The 8,650-nt window shown below is 56.2% G+C and overlaps 1 long non-coding RNA gene across 1 annotated transcript; it reads right to left on the bottom strand.

Annotated features, from left to right (window-relative positions):
- Positions 1–3,074: 3,074 nt before the first annotated feature.
- LOC140742093 (uncharacterized) lies at positions 3,075–8,268 on the bottom strand. The gene is made up of 2 exons (XR_012102209.1): positions 8,125–8,268; positions 3,075–3,794 (listed from the first exon to the last, which is right to left on the bottom strand). It is a non-coding gene; the product is annotated as an uncharacterized lncRNA (long non-coding RNA).
- Positions 8,269–8,650: the final 382 nt, after the last annotated feature.

Raw genomic sequence — 8,650 nt, 5'->3', positions numbered from 1 at the left:
GACAAATTTGGGCTGTTTTCTTTGGAGCGGCGAGGGCTGAGGGGGGATCTGATAGAGGTTTGTAAGATTGAGAGGCATAGATGGAGCAGACCGGGAGTATCTGTTTCCCGGGATAGAAACATTCTAATAGCAGAGGGCATGCATTGAAGGTGAGAGGGGGTGGGTTCAAAGCAGACGTGAAGGGTAAGTTGTTTTACTCGGGGCTGGAATGTGCTGCCTGGTCTGGTGGTAGAGGCAAATACATTAGAGGCTTTTAAGAGATGTTCAGAGAGGAGCAAGTTTATGTAAGGTTGTTATAGCCGGGGGTGGTAATGGGGACAAACTTCCACTACCTATTAAATGCTCCCCATGACGTGTGCCTCTGGCAACCAAGCCCAGATCCTGGCCTTCGCGTGCAGCTTAGCCACTAAGCCCGGCAGAACTATTTCTACTGACAGAAGAAGGGCCAGAATTTGGTTACTGGCACCTTAAAACCAGTCGCATCAGGCAGATGGGGCTCATCAGACATGGTTGGCAGCTCTTCCTTCTAGGAGAAGGAAGACTCTGATCTCAAACCTCCGCTGCCTTGCAGCTATACCCACTCGGGGGGGGGGGGGGCTTCGGGAGTGAAAATTGGGGTTCTCTGGCTTGCATATCCAGACAGCTAGCACACATCAATGATCAACCCTGAACAACGGAGGCCTCATCAGCTAAGCACATGAATACGAGGAAGTTGGGATATGGCCATCGTGTAGGTAGATCAGCTTTTGTGTGTTTTTGATTTGCTTTTCAGCTGGTTCAGCACAACATTGTGGGCCGAATGGCCTGTTCCTGTGCTGTCCTCTTCTTTATTATTGAAACCCATAGAATATTGAAAGGCCTAGATAGATTGGATGTCTCCTGTTTAAAAAGGTGTGGGGGGGGGGTGAGGAAGAGTTTAGGACCGATGTGCACAGCCTCAGAATAAAGGGACATCCCTTTAGAACAGATGAGCAGGAATTTCTTCAGCCAGGAGATGGTGAATCTGTGGAATTCGTTGTCATCGGTGGCTGTGGAGGCCAAGTTTTTGGGTATATTTAAGGCAAAGGTCAACAGGTTCTTGAGTTGGTCAGGGTTACTGGGAGAAAACAGGAGAATGGGGTTGAGAGGTTAAATAAATCAGCCGTGATGCAATGGGCTGAATAGCCTCATTCTGCTCTTGAGTATGAGCAGAATTACACCATCTGGCCCCGCGAGTCGGCTCCGCCATTTCATCATGGCTGATCCATTTCTCTCTCAAACAAATCTCCTGCCTTCTCCCCGGATCCCTTCACGCCCTGCCCAATCAAGAATCTATCGATCCCTGCCTTGGATATTCCCAATGACTTGGCCTCCACAGCCATCTGTGACAATGAATTCCACAGATTCACCATCTCCTGGCTAAAGAAATTTCTCATCTCCAAGTCAGCCAGCCATATTCGTATGGCGTTGCAGTCAGCACAATGCTTTATGGACCAGCGGTCCTGCTGAAAGGAGTTTGTGTTCTTCCGACAATCTGGGTTTTCTTGGGATTTCCAGTTTCCTCCCGCATTCCAAAGGCGCAAATGGTTAGTTGGTTAACTGGTGACGGGTGTTATTGGGCACTGCGGGTTCGTGGGGCTGGTAGCTGCATCTCTGAACTGAAATGAGAAACAAAATAAATACTGAACAGTAGTGATTATGGCTGAGCCGGTTGGCTGAAGGGAAGGAGCTGTTCCTGAACCTGGTGGTGTGGGCCTTCAGGCTCCTGTTCCTCCTGCCCGATGGTGGCTGTGAGAAGGTGCAGAGATTCCCAGCCTGGGGCTGACAGACCCCTTGGTAAATGGTAGGGGTCCATGGAATAAATAAGTTTGAGAACCCCTGGAAGATGGCATGGTCCAGATGGTGGGGATCTTTGATTGCTGTTTTTGTGAGGAAGTGACTCCTGTGGGTAGGCATCCCTCCCGCGGTGCCGAGGGATGTGCACGTGTTGTTTTGGGGGAGACTCAATTACACTATGCAGCTTCGAATGCTGTACCAGACCGTGTTGCAATCAGTTAGGGCACTTCCACCAGGACATCGGTGGAAATTTGTTGGATTGTTTGGTAATGAGCTGAACTCTGATAGAAAATCGAGACTTTGCTTGTGATTGCATCCCTGTCCTGGGCTGAGGGAACAACGTCCAGGAATTTGAAGGTGCTGACCGTCTCCACTGACAAGCCCACATGGGCACTAACAAGAAGGTCATACAGTGCCCCCCCACACAGACTCGTGCTGACCCTCTCCCTGGGGGGGGAGACCCCCACACACACACGCTCACCCTCCCTGGGGGACTGTTGTGCACATACACACAGACCCTCACTGGGGGGGGTTGGGACGCACACACACAGACCCTCACTGGGGGGGGTTGGGACGCACACACACAGACCCTCACTGGGGGGGGGGTTGGGACGCACACACACAGACCCTCACTGGGGGGGGTTGGGACGCACACACACAGACCCTCACTGGGGGGGGGGTTGGGACGCACACACACAGACCCTCACTGGGGGGGGGTTGGGACGCACACACACAGACCTTCACTGGGGGGGGGTTGGGACGCACACACACTGACCCTCACTGGGGGGGGGTTGGGACGCACACACACTGACCCTCACTGGGGGGGGGTTGGGACGCACACACACTGACCCTCACTGGGGGGGGGTTGGGACGCACACACACAGACCCTCACTGGGGGGGGGTTGGGACGCACACACACTGACCCTCACTGGGGGGGGGTTGGGACGCACACACACAGACCCTCACTGGGGGGGGTTGGGACGCACACACACTGACCCTCACTGGGGGGGGTTGGGACGCACACACACAGACCCTCACTGGGGGGGGTGGACACACACACACAGACCCTCACTGGGGGGGGTGGACACACACACACAGACCCTCACTGGGGGGGGTTGGGACGCACACACACAGACCCTCACTGGGGGGGGGTGGACACACACACACCCCCACCCCCCCCCCTCACTGGGGGTTGAGACACACCCTCCCGGCATTCACTCTCGTACAGGTTAACATCACCAGACACGTGACACTTGCTCTTGTGAAGGAACTGATGTTAAACCGATGTTGATCTGAAGAGAATCCGGCACAGTAACAAGTGTCCGACAAGGCACATGGGAAGGTGCAGGAAGTATTTACTATGACGGTGCCAGAACTGGAAGTCTGGGGTTGTCTGAATGAGAGTTCAGTGCCTTTCAGAAAACCCTTCACCGTCTCCAGGGATCAGACGCAGTGACTTTGCTTTCTCTGGTGGGAAACTCGGCAATGGGGGGGCCAACGGATCAGGCTGGCACGAATTAACCCCTTCCCGAATTCCGCTAGCCTTCCCGGGGGGGGGGGGGGGGGCAGGAAGGGAGACTGGTTTTCCCCAGCAGGGGCTGAAGGCACAGAGCTGAGACGGGCTCATGGGAGAGGAGCGTGAGTGGTGGGTGTGGGGGCACTCGGAGTGGGGGGGTGCAATGGCCTGTTTCGGCGGGGCTGGGCTTCGGAGTGATGTTGGGGATCATCGTGCCCAGGGAAGAATGCTCGACAACTGATGAGGGGCAGTGAGCGCCACGGGTGTGCGAGTGGCGTGACCCTGCCCTTCCACAAACTCAGTCACCAATCAACAGTTCGGCGTGAAAGCAGAGGGCCAGGAGGCCAGTGCCCAGCAGGTCGCCAAGGGCCGTGAGATACGGGATGGAGAAATTGTCAGGATCCAGCCTCAGGCTCCAGGTCAGTCGTACCAGCAGGTCAGCCGCGTAGAGCAGCAGGAACACCTGTGGGGGGAGAGGGAGAGTGATGGGGGAGGTAAGAGGGGTTTAGAGAGTGGGGAGGGGTGGGGGGAGAGGGAGAGTGATGGGGAGGTAAGAGGGGTTTAGAGTGGGGAGGGGTGGGGGGAGAGGGAGAGTGATGGGGGAGGTAAGAGGGGTTTAGAGAGTGGGGAGGGGTGGGGGAGAGGGAGAGTGATGGGGGAGGTAAGAGGGGTTTAGAGAGTGGGGAGGGGTGGGGGAGAGGGAGAGTGATGGGGAGGTAAGAGGGGTTTAGAGAGTGGGGAGGGGTGGGGGAGAGGGAGAGTGATGGGGGAGGTAAGAGGGGTTTAGAGAGTGGGGAGGGGTGGGGGAGAGGGAGAGTGATGGGGAGGTAAGGGGTTTAGAGAGTGGGGAGGGGTGGGGGAGAGGGAGAGTGATGGGGAGGTAAGAGGGGTTTAGAGAGTGGGGAGGGGTGGGGGAGAGGGAGAGTGATGGGGGAGGTAAGAGGGGTTTAGAGAGTGGGGAGGGGTGGGGGAGAGGGAGAGTGATGGGGGAGGTAAGAGGGGTTTAGAGAGTGGGGAGGGGAGGGGCAGAGCAGGGATGGGAGAGTGGGGAGGGTAAGGTGAGAGGATGAGAGGGGTGTGAGAAGGGTGGGGGGGGAGAGTGATGGGGGAGGTAAGAGGGGTTTAGAGAGTGGGGAGGGGTGGGGGAGAGGGAGAGTGATGGGGAGGTAAGAGGGGTTTAGAGTGGGGAGGGGTGGGGGGGAGAGGGAGAGTGATGGGGAGGTAAGAGGGGTTTAGAGTGGGGAGGGGTGGGGGGGAGAGGGAGAGTGATGGGGAGGTAAGAGGGGTTTAGAGTGGGGAGGGGTGGGGGGAGAGGGAGAGTGATGGGGAGGTAAGAGGGGTTTAGAGTGGGGAGGGGAGGGGCAGAGCAGGGATGGGAGAGTGGGGAGGGTAATGGGAGAGGATGAGAGGGGTGGAGGGTGTGAGAAGGGTGGGGGGGAGAAATGTCAGTGTGGCTTTTTATAAACAAAACTACACATTTGTTTACACAAAATACATGAAATACAAACATTACTTAAGACAGTGAATGAATTGAAATTAAAATTAATAATCATTGTCTATAAAACAGACAATTCCCTGGGGGCCACCGTTCCCAGAAGTCTCCCACAGTACCCATTGTGATCACACACTCCCTCTCTAAGGACAGCGGACACAACTGTACCCTCAGCAGAGAGCGGGCAGTCAGCCCTGGCACAGCCTGTGAACGGGCACCTTGGCCAGGCCCAGGACAAAGTCCACCAGAGCATCCTCCTCATAACTCACCCCCTTCCGTTCTGGCTGCCAAAATCTCAACAGCTCAGGGCTGAAGTACAACCAGAACCCGAGGAGCAGCCCGTTCAGATACTCAAATCGGGGCAGCAACCTCTCACACTCCATATCAGCGTGGTACACTGACTCCTCCCGGACACAGAATGGACAGGGGGACGGGATGTCAGTGAACCTGCTCAGGAACCTGTTATACGGGACTGTCCGATGCAACACCTTCCACCCCAGGTCCCCAGCGTACAGGGGAAGGACCCCTGCGAAGAGACCTCCTCTGCTGAAGGGGGCCTGTCCAGCATCCCAGCCGAGCAGAGATATTTATCTCCAAATCCTGCCAGTTCCGCAGCCCGGCCTCCTCCATCGCACTCAGGTAGACCCCCAAGTCGAGGAGGTGTGTGGTGCTCCTTTCTCTCTTCGGTTGTCCATTGGAATCCGATGATGACGTCCACTTCTTTAACGGTGAGATCTTTGATGACTGTACGGTCCTATCCTGGACCCACAAGCTCTATTGCAGGTGGGACATGTATATGTGGTGGTGATGGCAGCCATGGCAGGAGGCATCTCTTCTGCTCTCTTCTGGTTGTTCTTTCCATCTCCAGAATATGAACCCCATCCCTACACAGCTGTCACCAAGTGTTACGGTCAGCAGCAACATCCTCCAGGTCCTCAGGTCTGATCTTGTACTTCCTTAAAGCATTCTTCATCTGATCCTTATAGCGTTTCTTCGGCCCTCCAGCTGAGTATCGACCATGATGTATCTGGCCGTATAACACTCTGCGGGGTAGCCGACATGGGGGCATCCTTATCACGTGCCCCAGCCACTGCAGCTGACGCTGGGTGATCATGGCCTCAATACTTCTGCAGTTGGTCTTTACAAGTATTTCAGTGTGAGGAACCCGCTCACACCAGGTAATTCCCAGGATGCGCTGAAGGCAGCTTCTGTGGAAGCGCTCCAAGGACTTGATATGACAGTGTAGGTTACCCAAGCTTCACAGCCATAAAGGAGAGTGGTGACACAGACCACTTGGTATACAGCGACCTTTGTGGAGGGACGAAGCCTCCTGTTCTGAAAGACTCTACGCTGAAGGCAGCCGATGCCTGTTTAATCCGGCTGTGGATGTCATTGTCAATGCCGCTATCCTCAGAGAGAATGCTCCCCAGATATTTGAAAGATGGAACTACTGACAGCTTTTCATCACCAACAGTGAAGGCAGGTAGGGTGGGTGGGACACTGGTTCTCCATTGGCAAACCACTTCTGTCTTGGTGGTATTGACAGTCAGCCCCATCCTGCTGTACGCTCTCACCGCCACAGCAAAGACTGCTCCATACAAAGGGACTCGACCTCTCCGGTAGGGAGTCCACCTGCCACTGACCCACCAAGAGGCCCGCACTCTGCTCCCAATTGACCTTTGCAGAGGGCAGCCTCACATCCTCTGCACATCAACAGGGTCGGTGACCTTGAGGAGGACATCATCAGTGAAAGCTGAAAGGACAACCTCCGTATCTGCTAGAACCAAACCCGTCAACTCCTACAGGAATGGCTCCATGCAAACTGAGCACAGCTGCCCTGACCTGGGGCACCCCTGCTGCAGGGCACTGTCAGAGACCCGTTCACCTTCACGGGGCAGGGTACAGCAGTCAGATGTGGGGTGGCCCAGCCCAAACGCTCGCACAGTCCCTGAAAGATACTCGTGCTCCATCCCATCGAACGCCTTCTCTTGGTCAAGGGAGAGAAAGGCAACTGACAGACCGTCCTCCTAGTACAGGTAGATCAGATCCCGGACGAGGTGGATATTGTCCTGGATTGACCACCCCGGACTGGTCAGAGTTGACAACTTGAGCCAGCATGGAGCCCAGCTGATTGCCCATCATCCGGACAAAGATACTCCACACTAAAGAGAGATACTGGGTGCCAATTCTTTAGGCACGAGACACCCCCTTTGGCAGCAGGGCTACAATTGCTCTGCGCCAGGAGAGGGGCATCTCGCCCATCGCCATGCTCTCCCCCAATACCCCGCATAATCAACTCCTAGGATGTCCCAGAAGGCCCAGAATAACTTTACTGTTAGCCAGTCTAGCCCTGGAGACTTGTGTCTCAGTCGCTGGCCCTGGTTGAGCTGCAGGTACCTCAGCGCCTCCTTCCTCCGCTGCTACTCACTCATCCCAGAGGGGCTGGTCCTCATCGGTCAGCCCCAGCTGGAACTCCCGGTTCACCAGCTCCTTAAACTGATCGATCCCGGACATCCGCCACTTGGCCAATCCCCAAGCATATTCCTCGCACGACAGTTGGATGTGAGTCTTGCCCACGTCCCATTGGAGCCTCACGGATGGGAAATTGTCCTGTTTTTCCTGCCGGGACTTACAGAACGATCCCGGAAATGGCCGTCCTCCAGCAGTCGGTTGTTGAAATGCCAGTACGTGGACCCCCCCCCCCCCCCCGTGCGAGCAGCACATTTAGCTCTGTCCACACCAGGTGGGGCACACGACTGGCCACGTGGAGGCGGCCGACACCCGGGAGTGTGCGCCCTGGAGATGTAGAGTTGGTCGATCCACGAGCCTCCGCCCCCTCCGTCCCTCCCTGAGAAAGCACAGAGGTCAGGCTGAAGGTTCCAGCAGACGTCGACCGAGTCGGTGGACACAGTCAACGCCCTGAACTTTCTTTTCTTACCGATGCTCGACCACTCTGGGGACCAGTGTGACCCTCCCTCGGCACGGCCCCTCCCCACCCCGCAGTGTGACCCTCCCTCGGCACGGCCCCTCCCCACCCCGCAGTGTGACCCTCCCTCGGCACGGCCCCTCCCCACCCCGCAGTGTGACCCTCCCTCGGCACGGCCCCTCCCCACCCCGCAGTGTGACCCTCCCTCTGTTCGTGTTCTCTCTCTCTCTCCCTCCCTCCATTAGCACCAAGCCCCCCCACCCCCCCACACCGTGCATGTGAGGGTGAGGTTTGTGGTCTCTGTGGGAAAGGGGATGGGTGTGGGAGAACGCGTCTGGCGGGGGGAGGAGTGACGCAGGTCTCTGAGCCGGTTACCTGGAGCAGGGCAGCGGTCAGGTAGAGGGCGGTGAAGGAGAGGCTGACGGAGATGTGTCCGGCTCGGAGGAACTTGATGACCAGGATGAAGAGCAGATGTCCGGGTACAACCAGGAGGAGGAGGACGCGGGCTGATGTCGAGTTTATACCTGGGGAAGGAGAGAGCTCAAAGTTCAACTTTACTTGCCACATGTACAGTAAGTCGAAACATAGTGAAATGTGTCGTTTGCATCAATGCCCAACGCAGTCCGAGGCTGTGCTGGGGGCAGCCCGCAAGTGTCGCCACGCTTCCAGCACCAATATAGCATGTCCTCAACTTGCAAACCGAACGCAGGGGTTCTTTCTCAGTAACTGTGGCACTTTATTCTGCATCCCGTGATTGTTTGACCTTGTTCTGCCTCAATGCTCTATGTAACGATCTGATCTGTATGCCCGGTCATGATGAGGCCACCCTCGGGTTGACAAGCAACACCTCAAATTCTGTCTGGTAGCCTCCAATCCAACAGCATCGATTTCTTCCCCCAGC

Source organism: Hemitrygon akajei, chromosome 19 (assembly GCF_048418815.1).
Source record: "Hemitrygon akajei chromosome 19, sHemAka1.3, whole genome shotgun sequence".
In the NCBI taxonomy this organism is placed as follows: domain Eukaryota; kingdom Metazoa; phylum Chordata; class Chondrichthyes; order Myliobatiformes; family Dasyatidae; genus Hemitrygon; species Hemitrygon akajei.
The sequence above is the reverse complement of the archived record's forward strand: the minus strand, read 5'-3'. Positions and strand labels throughout refer to the sequence as shown.